Below are 16,098 nucleotides of genomic sequence, written 5' to 3'. Positions count from 1 at the left end.
ACAAAGCTTCAGCAATGTACAAAAATTATTTGTATACAAAATGATAATTGAATTCTAAATGTTCAGTGAACAGATTTAACAGAAATGCAAAGGGGTATCTCAATACTGACTGCCAGTCAAATAGAGTACAAGCAATAACATTTTACTGACAGTACCAAGGATTGCCATGTACCTTTTAAACTAAACTCTAGTCCCAATCATAGCAGTTTTTGGCAACTATTGACACTTCAAAAGGAATAAGTGAACAAGGACTGATAAACACTTGTACTTCATATATTGTTTTATTGCTGTCATCCCCAGTATTACATTCCATTATTCCTCGTACTGCACAGTACCAGCTTCTGACAATTTCATAACATGTACTGCTAACTATACTATTGCTCCAATGCCCCAGTTGGAGTATCAGTTAGTCCTTTCCCCAATGGCATTACCAGTACCTATTAATGCTTCCATTGTGGCAGCATTAGCTCAGAACCTGTTGATGCTTGCATTCCATCATTCCCAGTAACTTTTAGTGTAAACATTTTCATTCTCCAACAGAATTGCCACCACCTGGACAAAATCCAGGTTTGGGCTGACAAGTTACATTTAAGCTGCACAAGTGCCAGGCAATGACCATCTCCTTCAAGAGAGGATCTAACCATCACCCCTAGACATTCAATGGCATCGCCATCACAAACTACATCCTGCACACCCCCCCCCCCCCCCATCCAGGGCAAAGCAGCCCACATGGCTGCTCCTCCTTCCACAAACATTCAAACTTTGGAGATCTCAACCACCAGTAGTTGCTGCACAGTTATTGGTCTCAATGTCTGCCATCTTCATACCTCGCAGTATGCTACTGGAATTAGCATGTTCCAGGAGACCTTATCCTGTTAAAGAGATGTCAAGGATACGTCTGAGACAAAGGTGGAGACAGGTCAGCCTTTTCTCTCATTTAGCACGTTATCCAGGTCTCACTACTGTAGAGGAGATTGCCTAGTATGCAGGTTTGGCACACATGCAGTTTAGTGTTGCTACTCAGGTGGCTCTTGCCCCACACTCTACACACAGCGTGGAGAACAGTTGCAGCTTCTGTGATGAATATTAAATTACTCCAGTATTTCTATAAGTCGCTGTTAAAACTATCTTGCCCAAACACTGACAGCACGAGTTACTGAGTTCCTTTATTCAGATTCCTGGACAATTGCATTAACAATAATTTCCGAAACACATAGACTCTGCATTTTACTTAATCTGCTGAGTTTTGTTCTTTGCACTGAGAGATTCCCAGCAGCAGTTTTGTTTGCTTCTTGGTTTGTATTTATTTTAAATCCATAATTAATTCTGCAGATAGCAGATCAAAATCAGGAATGATGGAGAAGTGTAGTCAGCAGGATTCACAACTGCCTGGAGAAACCCAAGTAGATCTCAAATCAATTGGCCATGACTAATGACTTAGGGCAGTACAGTAGCATGGTGGTTAGCATAAATGCTTCACAGCTCCAGGGTCCCAGGTTCGGTTCCCGGCTGGGTCACTGTCTGTGCGGAGTCTGCACGTCCTCCCTGTGTGTGCGTGGGTTTCCTCCGGGTGCTCCGGTTTCCTCCCACAGTCCAAAGATGTGCGGGTTAGGTGGATTGGCCATGCTAAATTGCCCATAGTGTCCTAAAAAGCAAGGTTAAGGGGGGGTTGTTGGGTTACGGGTATAGGATGGATACGTGGGTTTGAGTAGGGTGATCATTGCTCGGCACAACATCGAGGGCCGAAGGGCCTGTTCTGTGCTATACTATGTTCTATGTTCTAATCACCTCCAAGAGAAGGTTTTTTTGTCTGTTTTATGTATGCAGTATTAATTATTTTAGTTTATACAAATAGCCATATTCAAACAGCACATCTTTTTACATCTACCCATATTACTTTGCACAGGAGTTCACTTCTGCCATTATCACATTAGACTACATCCCACTGAAGACATTTGGACAAATTGTACACGGTATAAATAGAAATGAAACAGAAGCCCCGGAGGCCTTGTTCATCATGGCCAGGGACGTCAACAGTCCAACCTCAAATTGTTTACTGTGGCACCAACATCCAAGACCACTGCTACACAAACATCAAGAAGTTATCCTTCTCCTTAACCATTCAAGTACTCAACCCAAACAAGTAGGCCACCACCTTCAGACTTCACAAATTCCCAACCAGAAACCATGGTTTAAATAGGGGAAAACACACACATGCACCTGTGGCAAAATTAGTCTCCAATGCCATCTACAAGTTCGCTGATGACAACTAAATGAGCGAGCTGGTCATGGAGTTTAGGAAGCATAGTATCGTACACACTCCTATCTGCATCAACAGTGCTGAGGCAGAGATGGTTGACAGCATCAAAATTCTTAGGTGTCACCAACAATCGGTCCTGGTCCACCCACATCGACATCACAACCAAGAAAGTACTGCATCACAAACCAGCTGTCTAGCCCTCTGAGCTAAACCAGCCCACATGCGGCAGCACAGTGGTTAGCACAGTTGCTTCACAGCTCCAGGGTCAACTCACAGCTTGGATCACTGTGCGGTGGCTGCATGTTCTCCCCATGTCAGCATGGGTTTCCTCCAGGTGCTCCCATTTCCTCCCACAGTCCAAAGATGTGCATGATGTGGAGATGCTGGCGTTGGACTGGGGTGAGCACAGCAAGAAGTCTTACAACACCAGGTTAAAGTCCAACAGGTTTGATTCAAACACGAGCTAGCGGAGCACAGCTCCTTCCTCAGGTGAGGAATACCTCGCCATTCACCTGAGGAAGGAGCTGCGCTCCGAAAGATGTGCAGGTTAGATGGATTGGCCTTGATAAATTGTCCTTAGTCTCCAAAAAAGGTTAGGTGGGTTGTGGGGAGGTGTGGGGTGCTCTATCCAAGAGCTGGTGCAGACTTGATGGGCCAAATGGCCTCCTTCTATACTGTAAATTCTATGATTCTATTTAGTACCACACTCCTGTACACCCATCCAATGCCAGTGTCTATGCAGTTACATTTATGTAGGTCCTATGTCTTTTCATGTACACGGACTGTACAGAGAACAATACTTACTCACCATACCTCAGTACACAAGACAATAAGCAAAATACAAATAATAATGTTGCCCCCCACCACCCCCATTGCTGTGGACAGTCCCTGACAAAGAACAGTGCAGGAACAGGCCCTTCAGCCCTCCAAGCCTGTGCCAACCATGCTGCCAGTCTCAACTAAAATCTTCTACACTTCAAGGGTCCATATCCCTCCATTCCCATCCTACTCAAGGGTCCATATCCCTCCATTCCCATCCTACTCATGTATTTGTCAAGATGACCCTTAAATGTCACTATCGTCCCGGCTTCCACCACCTCCTCCGGCAGCGAGTTCCAGGCACCCACTACCCTCTAAAAAAACTTGCCTCTACATCTCCTCTAAACCTTGCCCCTCACACCTTAAACCTATGCTTCCTAGTAATTGACCCCTCTACCCTGGCAAAAAGTCTGTCTATGCCCCTTATAATTTTGTAGTCCTCTATCAGGTCACCCCTCAACCTCCATCGTTCCAGTGAGAACAAACAGTTTATTCAACTGCTCCTCATAGCTAATGCCCTCCACACCTTCTGGTAGTGTGGCAACCAGAATTGAACACTACACAGGGTGGGGGGGGGTCTCAGTGTCCAGGCTCCCAAGGAGGGGGGGGGCAGTGTCCCAGCTGGGGGGGGGGGGCAGCGTCCCAGCTCCGGGGGGGGGGGGGGGGGAAAGAGAGGAGGAGTGTCCCGGCTCCCGGGGGGGGGGGGGGGGGAGAGGAGGAGTGTCCCGGCTCCCGGGGGGGGGGGGGGGGGGGGCAGTGTCCCGGCTCCCGGGGGGGGGGGGGGGGGCCGTGTCCCGGCTCCCGGGGGGGGGGGGGGGGGGCCGTGTCCCGGCTCCCGGGGGGGGGGGGGGGGCTTACCTGGCTGGGCCTATGCGCTGTAGCGGGTTCGGGCCTCCCTCTCTCTCGCTCTCTCTCGGTGCTGTCTTCAGGCGGAGGCGGGCCTCCGGGAAGCTCGGTCGGTACTGGTTAAGGCGGTGCCCGCCGTCCTGCCGCTGGTGGGGGTGAAATGCCGCGGGTGGAAGCAGAGCGAGTGCGGGGCGCAGCGACACGAAGATGCCGGGCGGCGGGAGCGGGGAGCGGCCTGGGGAACCATCACAGCCCGGAGCTTCCACACACGATCACCGAACGCTGCTGCTGCGGATACCGCCTGGGCTCGGCCTGCACTTTCCTCCCTCACAACAAACACCGATCGGCAGCCAGCGGCCTCTCCCAACCACTCAACCGCCCGCTCCTTATAAAGGCAGGGCACCAACCGCCAAGCCCCGCCCACCACGGGGCCGCCCAATGGCGATCAGGCTCGCCTTCACCCCGGCTGCCAATTGGATAGAATTATCGTCCATCAAGGCGAAGAGGGCCGGGACTCGGCCTCCATTGGTTAGGACAGCCGTCAGTCAGGAGGTGGACGGCCGTTGAGGAGGCGGGGATTGAATAGGCTCACGCGCAGCGTCCGTTAGCCGCGCGCGGGGGGCGGGACTCGCCAGCTCGCTTTGCGGCGATTGGTTACTGACCGTGATCTCGCCCCTACCCTCCTTCTGATTGACAGCGTGACTGCGCTGTTGATTGGTCCACCGCGCTGTCAGTCATCCATATTCTATTGTGCCGAGATGGGTGAGTTCAGTTGGCTGGTCGCCAATCGCGGTGGCCCAGTGGTTAGCGCGGCTGCCTCACAGCGTCAGGGTCCCGGGTTCGATTCCCGGCTCTGGATAATCTGCGTGCAGATTATTTGTTCTCCCCATCTTCTGCTCCTCCTTCTGCACTATGGGAATTCTAAAATAAATACGATGTGGAGATAGAACATAGACCAGTACAGCACAGAACAGGCCCTTCGGCCCTTGATGTTGTGCCGAGCAATGATCACCCTACTCAAACCCACGTATCCATCCTATACCCATAACCCAACAACCCCCCCCCTTAACCTTACTTTTTTATTAGGACACTACGGGCAATTTATCATGGCCAATCCACCTAACCCGCACATCTTTGGACTGTGGGAGGAAACCGGAGCACCCGGAGGAAACCCACGCACACACGGGGAGGACGTGCAGACTCCGCACAGACAGTGACCCAGCCGGGAATCGAACCTGGGACCCTGGAGCTGTGAAGCATTGACACTTCAAAAGGAATAAGTGAACAAGGACTGATAAACACTTGTACTTCATATATTGTTTTATTGCTGTCATCCCCAGTATTACATTCCATTATTCCTCGTACTGCACAGTACCAGCTTCTGACAATTTCATAACATGTACTGCTAACTATACTATTGCTCCAATGCCCCAGTTGGAGTATCAGTTAGTCCTTTCCCCAATGGCATTACCAGTACCTATTAATGCTTCCATTGTGGCAGCATTAGCTCAGAACCTGTTGATGCTTGCATTCCATCATTCCCAGTAACTTTTAGTGTAAACATTTTCATTCTCCAACAGAATTGCCACCACCTGGACAAAATCCAGGTTTGGGCTGACAAGTTACATTTAAGCTGCACAAGTGCCAGGCAATGACCATCTCCTTCAAGAGAGGATCTAACCATCACCCCTAGACATTCAATGGCATCGCCATCACAAACTACATCCTGCACCCCCCCCCCCCCCATCCAGGGCAAAGCAGCCCACATGGCTGCTCCTCCTTCCACAAACATTCAAACTTTGGAGATCTCAACCACCAGTAGTTGCTGCACAGTTATTGGTCTCAATGTCTGCCATCTTCATACCTCGCAGTATGCTACTGGAATTAGCATGTTCCAGGAGACCTTATCCTGTTAAAGAGATGTCAAGGATACGTCTGAGACAAAGGTGGAGACAGGTCAGCCTTTTCTCTCATTTAGCACGTTATCCAGGTCTCACTACTGTAGAGGAGATTGCCTAGTATGCAGGTTTGGCACACATGCAGTTTAGTGTTGCTACTCAGGTGGCTCTTGCCCCACACTCTACACACAGCGTGGAGAACAGCTGCAGCGTCTGTGATGAATATTAAATTACTCCAGTATTTCTATAAGTCGCTGTTAAAACTATCTTGCCCAAACACTGACAGCACGAGTTACTGAGTTCCTTTATTCAGATTCCTGGACAATTGCATTAACAATAATTTCCGAAACATATAGACTCTGCATTTTACTTAATCTGCTGAGTTTTGTTCTTTGCACTGAGATTCCCAGCAGCAGTTTTGTTTGCTTCTTGGTTTGTATTTATTTTAAATCCATAATTAATTCTGCAGATAGCAGATCAAAATCAGGAATGATGGAGAAGTGTAGTCAGCAGGATTCACAACTGCCTGGAGAAACCCAAGTAGATCTCAAATCAATTGGCCATGACTAATGACTTAGGGCAGTACAGTAGCATGGTGGTTAGCATAAATGCTTCACAGCTCCAGGGTCCCAGGTTCGGTTCCCGGCTGGGTCACTGTCTGTGCGGAGTCTGCACGTCCTCCCTGTGTGTGCGTGGGTTTCCTCCGGGTGCTCCGGTTTCCTCCCACAGTCTTGATGTTGTGCCGAGCAATGATCACCCTACTCAAACCCACGTATCCATCCTATACCCATAACCCAACAACCCCCCCCCTTAACCTTACTTTTTTATTAGGACACTACGGGCAATTTATCATGGCCAATCCACCTAACCCGCACATCTTTGGACTGTGGGAGGAAACCGGAGCACCCGGAGGAAACCCACGCACACACGGGGAGGACGTGCAGACTCCGCACAGACAGTGACCCAGCCGGGAATCGAACCTGGGACCCTGGAGCTGTGAAGCATTTATGCTAACCACTATGCTCCCGTGCTTCCCCAGATGCTGCCGTTGGACTAAGAAGTCTTACAACACCAGGTTAAAGTCCAACATGTTTGTTTCAAACACTACATTTCGGAGCACTGCTCCCTCCTCAGGTGAATGAATCAGGTCAAATAAATACAAATGAGGAGTTGGCCCCTCAAGCCTGCTCTCCCATCCAATATCTGATCTTTTTGTGGACTTAAGCTCCACTTACCCACCCGCTCACCGTAAGCCTTAATTCCTTTAATGTTCAAAATTCTATCTACCTTTGCCTGAAAAACATTTAACGAGGTAGCCTTAACTGCTTCACTGGGCAGGGAATTTCACAGATTCACAACCCTTTGGGTGAAGAAGTTCCTCCTCTACTCAAATGAAGGCTACCTGAGGTGTGGCTTATCAAATCAGAGAATCCAAAACCCTATAGTCCAAAGGAGGCCGTTCAGATTATCAAGTCCGCACAGACCCTCCAAAAGTGCACTCTACACTCTACCTAGGCCCACGCCTCTGCTGCCTATCCCCGTAACCAATCTACCCATCTTTGGACAAAAATGGTAGCTGAGATACAGCTACAAGGCAACATTCTGGTGAATCTCCTCCGCATCCTCTCTAGTGCAATTACTTCCTACAGTGTGGCAACCAGAACTGCACACACTACTCTAGCTGTGGCCTAACCAGTGTTTTATACGGCTCCATCATAACCTCCCTGCTCTTATGTTACATGCCTTGGCCAATCCCATATGCCTTCTTAACCACCCTAATAAGACCATAAGACCATCTGACATAGGAGCAGAATTAGGCCACTGGCCCATCGAGTCTGCTTCGCCATTCAATCATGCCTGGTATTTTTCTCATCCCCATTCTCCTGCCTTCTCCCCATAATCCCTGATCCCCTTATTAATCAAGAACCTATCTATCTCTGTCTTAAAGACATTCAGTGAATTGGCCTCCACAGCCTTCTGCAGCAAAGAGTTCCACAGATTCACCACCCTCTGGCTGAAGAAATTCCTCCTCATCTCTGTTTTAAAGGATTGTCCCTTTAGTCTGAGATGGTGTCCTCTGGTTCTAGTTTTTCTGACAAGTGGAAACATCCTCTCCACATTCACTCTATCCAGGCCTCGCAGTATCCTGTAAGTTTCAATATGATCCCCCCTCATCCTTCTAAACTCCAACGAGTACAGACCCAGAGTCCTCAACCGTTCCTCATACGACAAGCTCTTCATTCCAGGGATCGTTCTTGTGAACCTCCTCTGGACCCTTTCCAAGGCCAGCACATCCTTCCTTAGATACAGGGCCTAAAACTGCTCACAATACTCCAAATGGGGTCTGACCAAAGCCTTATACAGCCCCAGAAGTAAATCACTGGTCTTGTATTCTAGCTCTCTCGACATGAATGCTAATATTGCATTTGCCTTCCTAACTGCTTTTAACCTTAAGAGAATCGTGAACAAGGACTCCCAAGTTCCTTTGTGCTTCTGATTTCCTAACCATCTTCCCATTTAGAAAATAGTCCATGCCTTCATTTCTCCTTCCAAAGTGCATAATCTCACACTTTTCCACAATGTATTCCATCTGACACTCCTTTGCCCATTCTCCTAGCTTGTCCAAGTCCTCCTGCAGCCCCCTTGCTTCCTCAATACTACCTGTCCCTCGACAGATCTTTGTATCATCTGCAAAACTAAAAAGCTGGACATTGACTTCAGGAAGCAAAGTGTCCTACACACTCCCATCAGCATCAACGGGGCTGAGGTGGAGATGGTTGACAGCTTCAAATCCCTAGCTGTGCACTGTTGTGTTTGGTCCTTTGCACTTCTCGAAGGAACTCACCAAACACCTCGACTTATCCAAACCAGAATCCTTCATTGAGTGTCATGTGCGGAACACATTATCATGGAGTCTGCTAACAACTCCTCTGGAACGTGCACCTAGCACGGATGATTCACATGTATGTCTCATTACCCTCCCAATCTTCTTCGGAAGATGGCCGGCTGTGTCTCCCTTTAGATCACAGTCACAGGCCACATGACCTTGGTCTAGAGACTGCATGGTGTGTCTGTACCGCCACCTGCTGGTTGGACTTCGCACACCAATGATGATACAGCCCATAGGCATATCACCACATCCCCCTTCCTCACAAAATATTGAGATATTTTTATCTTACAGGTAACATTAAACATTACACTTCATACATTAATTATATGTAGCTGGTATAGTGAGCAGGTTTTACTGAAGTGTCCATTTACATGCTGTGCTGGACAACTGTACATTTCCATTGGACAGCTCTCATTCTTTCGAGTTGTTGCCCAACTTGTCGGAGCCTGATTTACTTGCTGGCGAGTTGCTCCTCTTACAAAGTTTCCCTCTGTGTCTTTGAAAGGCCTGTGTCCAACGCCTACTTCTGTGGCCTCCATGAACTGATGGAGCACTGTAGCCACCGAAGTTGGCCATTCCCTCAATACAAATTGGAGGAACGCAAAGCTTGCAGGTTAAAATGGACAATGTTTGCAGCACAAGCAGGCTGCACCAAGCCAATGTGGATTCTGTCTGCTAAGAGAGCAAACAGCACCGAAACGAACATTCCACATACTAATGAGGCAATCTCCGGGGTAGTTAACATAACAATGGAACGATCCCAGGGACAATGGACACAAATAGAGAAGTGATTGCAACAGTGTATGGGAAACCAGACACCCCGGCACCAGCGGGGTTCGAAAACAAAGCACCTGAAGGCCCGCCCAGTAGCTGAGAGATAGCCTCAGTATTGGGGGGATTCAAACAAATCGATTGGGAAGAGACCCAATCGATTCCCAGCAGGTAAAGGGTCCGCCCAAAAGGGTGCGAAGCCCTAGGACCAATAAAAGACAGGTCCCACACTTAGTTTGTTCTTCTTAACCAGCCCTCCTCTCTGGACCAGCATCTCGACCAGCTTTTGACAAAGAAGACCTTGAACGAGAGAGAGGAGAGGTTTGGGACAGCAGTCGCCAGCAAGTAAGTGTCTCACAACGATCGCTACCAGAGATAGACACTCCTGACCCCTTTTAACCCGTACCAACCTGAAGTCTGCAGACCAGAGCAGAGCAAGAGGCCTTGTCCCCTGATCCGGCAGTTCCCTTTGAGATAAGTATTGGTTTATTTAGTGGTAGGAATAGTTTAATCATCTTAGCGTGTGCATGGGTAGTATTATAATTGTATTATAATAAACTCAGTTGTTTGAACTTACTAATTGGTGTATGGTTTTATTGCTTTGAACTTGACCTTGAAATTTGTGGCGGTATCTTAACGATACCTGGCGACTCCAGAGCTAAGTAACGAAACAGAGCCAAATCGAGTGTTAAGCACACTCACCCAGAACGAGCAACATTTAGTGGCGACTCCGCCGGGACTCGATTAGAAGTGGCCCCCCCACTCCGAGAGAACCCAGAAATTTGAATTAGAAATCCAATTGGAAAAAGGAAAAACCACAAGTGGTCAAGCAGTTCAAATCAATAATCATAATTCGGAAGTGTGTTTTTGCATGCATAACTAACAGGGTTGTAAGGCTAAGATTTTTGTCGCAACAAACTATCGGGAGTTTTATAAGTCGGAACATAACGAAAGCCGTACCCGTATTTTAAAAGCATTGCCTTATCATCCCTCGTTCCAAATTATAGAGAGCATAGAGGAAAAAGAAATGGCCATGCAGGCAATGGAACGCCTCATGAACCCAGAGCAGTTCGTGGTCGCAGCGACCAACAGTCGCAGAGTAGGCCAGTGTCCCGTATGGGAGCTGAAACTCAGGAAGTACCTCAAAGGGAAAGGATGGCCCCTTTGGAGTGAGTTTTGTTTGAATGAGGAGACAGGTCCTGGGAGTATAGGACATACTTGGTGGAAGAACCTTTCTCAAATTCATAAAAAGAACTTAGGAAAAGCACGCAAGCCGATGGCAATTGTGTCCTGCTTGGCACAATTGCGAGGCACAGAGGAGGTCGTTCGGACGCTCCGAGCAGAATTAGAGGAAAGGAATAGGATGAGCAAAGTGGATGTCAGGGACATCGAAAAGGAACACCTAGAGTTAAGAAGGAAGCTGGCAGAGAAGGATAGAGAGGTGGATGATGCCAAGAGGGCACATCAGTCCTGTCTAGCCCATCTGAGCAGTTCCCAAACCCAATATGAAAAAGCCTATCAAGATGTGCAGCGTGCAGTCCTGATGAGAGAAGAGTCAGAAAAGCAGGTAGAGGCACTGCAAAGGCAATGCTCTGACCTAAAGGCAGCTTTAAGAGCACTCCATGCTGCCACCACTGAGCAAAGGCAAAGCACAGTGGATCATGCGAAATGTAGGAAGCAGATTGCGGAACTGCAATCTCTGCTTTCTGTACAGAATGGGTTCCAAGAGACATTTGGAACCCAATTAGATGAGGAAAATGCCCCAGATTGGCAGGAATTAAGCGAAATCGCGCAGCGCTATGTTCAGGGAACATGTGCGCCAGCAGCGCAACAGAAAAGGAAAGCGCCCCAACCCCCCACAGATCAGATAGCACCCGCACCAATGAACCCAGTCACCACCCAAAGGAAGGCAACCACAGAAGGCGCACCCGAGGTCAAATACACCACCCCCTTAACTGTAACACAACTCAGGGACGCGTGTGAGAAAATCACCCCGTTCCTCCCCACTGCAGACCCCCACCAATTTTTCGCAAGAGTGAAGCAACAGGCGACCATGTACGGCCTGGATGAGCGAGAGCAAGTGAAGCGCACAGTGTTGAGTTTAGACTCATCGGTTGTAGCAGCCCTCCCCGACCCACAGAACGTTGAAGGAGGCACCCTCGAGGAGATGCATACAGCTATTTTAGACGCGATAGGGTACAACAGAGGAGACCCAGTCGAAGGCCTAAATAAGTGTAGGCAGAAGAGGACAGAGCAGCCCACAGCATTCGCAGGAAGGCTGTGGATTCATTTCACTGCCGTTTTTGGTGATTTAGACCGCGCACATTTAATCCGCGATAATATGGTTAAATGGACGCGCACCATAATCTCCCACGCCACAGATGCAGGACAGAATGTCTGCAGCTGTTATGACCCCTCAGAAGAGGCCCATAATGAAAAATGGGTTTTGAAAAGATTGTCCCGCGCTTGGGAACAATCCGTCCAAGGCAAGGTTAAAGTAAAGACCCCAGAAGAAGCTCAGGCTGCAGCAGATATACAGGCAGTAAGAGCGCACCAAAACCCCGCATGGGTAAACGAAGGAAAGAACAGCCCCCCACAGAAGTCGCAGGAATGTTACAACTGCAGACATTTAGGACATTTGCAAAAGAATGCAATGCCCCACAGAGATCTCAGAGAGGCCAGCAGACAGGCACTCTGACCAGGAACAAAGCCAAGCCAATCCACAGTATAGGGACGCAGTCAGGACAGACCAATGTGGACGGAACGGACTGACGGTGTTCGGGCTCCCCCATTTGGGTCTGTGACACCCTCTGGGACCGATCCGGAAGACCGGTGGTCACAGCAACGATTAGAGGGAAGCCCATAGAATTACTTTGGGACACAGGAGGGTCCCGCACTACCATTAATTCCTCCACTACACCACAGGCAAACACGTGACCCACTATAGCCACAATAACACTCAGCAGATTCACAGGACACTCGCAGCAAGGAACCATTACAGCCCCTGTACCAATTCAGCTAGGGAATATCTCCACCAGACACCCCATTGTTTTAGTTAATCTGCCCCGCACAGCAGAACACATACTCGGTATTGACTTTATGAATGCCCACAGCCTGTCGTTCGATCCAGTAAACCAGTGTGTCTGGAGAATGGCAAAATCGGACAGAGCACCCGCAACTCTCACAGTGGGAGAGTATGCGAACAGGATTAGCGCAGTAGGCGACTATTGTTTTTACCCGACCACGCTTAGCACGGACAAACAGGTTAGGGCAGTTTTGAACAGACACAGGACAGCATTGCCAGTCACCGGCACGACTGCGGCAGAATGACTGGACAAGTTCAAGTTACTGGACCTGACCCGAGACCACAGAGACAGTACCGATTTCCCCTAGAAGCAGAGGGAGAAATTGGAAAGGTTATAGAGAGCTTATTAGAGCAGGGTGTACTTAGGACAGTAGCCTCAACTAATAATGCACCTATTTGGCCAGTGAGGAAGCCCGACGGATCATGGCGTCTGACCATTGATTATCGGGAACTCAACAAAGTAACCCCCGCAGTAGCCCCCACGGTAGCAACAAGTCCCGAGACCATGCTCAAGCAGGGACTCAACTCCAAATATTTCATGGTATTGGACATTAGCAATGGCTTCTGGTCAATCCCATTGGCAAAGGCGTGCCAGTACAAATTTGCCTTCACATTTAAAGGACAGCAGTATACGTGGACATGCCTCCCACAAGGATTCCACAATTCCCCCTCCATTTTTCACCGACAGCTGGCAAATGGATTAGCAAAATTTTCCTGCCCCGAATGTCTGGTACAGTATGTGGACGACCTATTTACTGCAGACAGACACCAAGGCAGAGCACATCACGCTTCTGTCCGAGCTCCTGGAACTATTACAAAGTATTGGATGTAAAGTTAACCCCAGAAAGGCCCAAATATTGGAGAATCAAGTGATGTATTTGGATACAGTCATCACACACGGCAAATGCGAGATTGAGTTCAAAAGAATTGACTCGATCGTCAAATTGCCCCTTCCCCAAAACGTTTCAGCCCTCTGGTCGTTTTTAGGACTGGTTGGGTATTTTCGGAACCATATCGATGGTTTTGCAACCAAGGCAGCCCCACTCTCAGACCTCCTTAAGAAAGGAGCCCCTTGGGAATGGCTTCCGCAGCATACAGAGGCTGTGGGAGAGTTAAAGAAAGCCCTCAGCGCAGCACCCGCGCTACAAGTTCCAGACCAACTCTCCCCTATCCAATAGAGGTAGCTAGCACCGATCTGACCCTCTCGGCCGTGCTCCTTCAGGAACGGCACGAGCAGCTACGACCAGTGGCTTATGCCTCCAGACTTTTAGACCCCGTAGAACAAGGATTTTCAGCCTGCGAGAGGCACCTACTAGCAGTATTTTGGGCAGTTCAGTACTTCTCGTACATTACCGGACTCAATCCCATCACCATTTTGACCGAACACACCCCCACACAGCTACTTTTAGACGGTCGACTGAGGACGGTTCAGTGGGCCAGATAAGAGCAGCTAGGTGGACACTTCTGTTACAAGGACGGGACATTACAGTTAAATGGACCAAAACACACACATTTTTAGCCGACAACCTCCAGTATCCAGGACAGCCCCATGAATGCGAGGTTGTAGCATCCCTACACAACACAGGACCCTTCATTGCCAAGACACCCCCCAGGAAGATAGGGAATTCAAGCCAGAGCCCCCAGCACACAGACACGTGTGCCCCCTTAAAGATATATGTGGACGGTTCATCCACAGTTTTAGATGGAGAACGCATCACTGGATGCGGGATTTATGTGGAAGATGCGCAGGGACGCGCTTTAGAGGAGATATCTCTAAAATTACCAGGTCACTTAGGCACGCAGGCAGCAGAGCTCGCAGCCATTGCTTATATAGTGGACCACCCAGATTTATTTCCCAGCCCGGCGGACATATATTCGGACAGTTTATATGTCTGTAACAGCCTCACAGACTTTCTACCCCTGTGGAGGACAAGAGATTTTGTCTCCGCGGACGGGAAACCCCTTCCATCAGCCCCATTACTCTGCCATATCCTAGAAAAGGCAAAAGATAGGATGTTCGGTATAGTTAAAGTTAGAAGTCACCATAGGTCATCCCCCCCTGGAAATGTGAAAGCCAACGCCCTGGCTAAAGCAGGTTCCAGGCGAGGTCATTTTTGGACACCCCCAGCTAGCGCACCAGCTAGCGCCCCTGTGAGTGCAGTTCAGGTCTCACAGACAGAAATAGAAGATTTAGTACAGGCACAGAAGCAGGACGAAAATCTCCGGGAGATTTTAAAAGGAAACTTTGTGGCCCAGTACGACAGATTCAAACACACTTTGACCACACACGAGGGTGTGATCATAAAAGACAAGTTGTATGTGGTTCCTGAACAGGACAGGAATCAAATGATTGCCTTATTCCATGACAGTCATGGACACCAAGGGATCGACCCTACCACAACACACCTTAGACAACTCTGTTGGTGGCCCAACTTAAGACAAGATGTTACCCACTATATAGAGAATTGTTTAATTTGCGCCCAGAATAACCCGGAGAGGTATTCAAAGAAGTCTCAACTCAGCCACACTCGCCCCGTTAATGGCCCCTGGACAAACCTCCAGATCGATTTTATAGGTCCATTGCCCCCTTGCAGGAATGGCTATAAATATGTTCTGGTGGTCATAGATACCTTTACCAAATGGGTAGAGGCATTCCCTTCACGCACCAACACAGCAAAGACAACTGCAAAGATCCTGACCCACCACATCTTTACGAGATGGGGACTCCCCAGAAGTATAGAATCAGATCAGGGATCTCACTTTACAGGACGGGTCATGAAGAACGTCCTGACAATATTCGGAATCAAACAGAGCTTTCACATTGCGTATCACCCCCAGTCAAGCGGGATAGTGGAACGCATGAATCGGACTCTAAAATAGACCTTTAGAAAGATGGTACAGGAGAACAATTCGACTTGGGATTCAGTGCTCCCATTCGCACTAATGTTCATAAGAAACACTGTTTCAGCATCTACAGGTTTCACCCCACACACACTCATGACCGGACGCCCTATGAAAGGATCAGAATTCCTTTTAGGACTCGACATGACCAGCCCAGAAGTGACGGCCCTCACACACAAAAAAGCAGTAAAACAATTAGTTGAGACTGTAAGGTCTGCTCAGTTAGCAGCTGCAGTAAAATTGGGTTAAAGAAGGAAACAGAGCAAGGCCTGTTTCAACAAGAATGTCCACACCACAGAATCTCGGGTTGGGCAACAGGTTATGCTATCTGTTTATAACCCCAGCACGTTTTTGGCACCAAAATTTTCCGGCCCGTACTCAATTTCAGACAAAATCAGCCCCACGGTATATAGGATAAAGTACCCCAACGGTAAGACTGCGTGGTTCCATATTAACCAACTAAAGGCTTATGGAACACAGTCCAACCACACACACCATGTCCTGCTAAATGCAGCAGAACACCTCGCCCCGCCCACAAGAGACACATTTCCACCCTCCCCCTCACAGACCAGTTCCTCATCGGACTCGACCCCGACTCCGCCCACTGACTTCAGACCACGCCCCGGAA

The 16,098-nt window shown here is 48.8% G+C and overlaps 1 protein-coding gene across 1 annotated transcript in view; it reads right to left on the bottom strand.

Annotated features, from left to right (window-relative positions):
* The window catches only part of LOC119966654 (repressor of RNA polymerase III transcription MAF1 homolog), a 65,296-nt gene extending 60,958 nt beyond the window's left edge, over positions 1 to 4,338 (bottom strand). The window contains 1 exon segment of the mRNA XM_038798710.1: positions 3,938 to 4,338. The gene's annotated coding sequence lies outside the window, so the exon portion shown is untranslated.
* Between the last annotated feature and the right edge of the window lie 11,760 nt (positions 4,339 to 16,098).

This window comes from Scyliorhinus canicula, chromosome 5 (genome assembly GCF_902713615.1).
Source record: "Scyliorhinus canicula chromosome 5, sScyCan1.1, whole genome shotgun sequence".
Classification (NCBI taxonomy): domain Eukaryota; kingdom Metazoa; phylum Chordata; class Chondrichthyes; order Carcharhiniformes; family Scyliorhinidae; genus Scyliorhinus; species Scyliorhinus canicula.
This window is presented reverse-complemented; position numbering and strand designations above follow the sequence as displayed.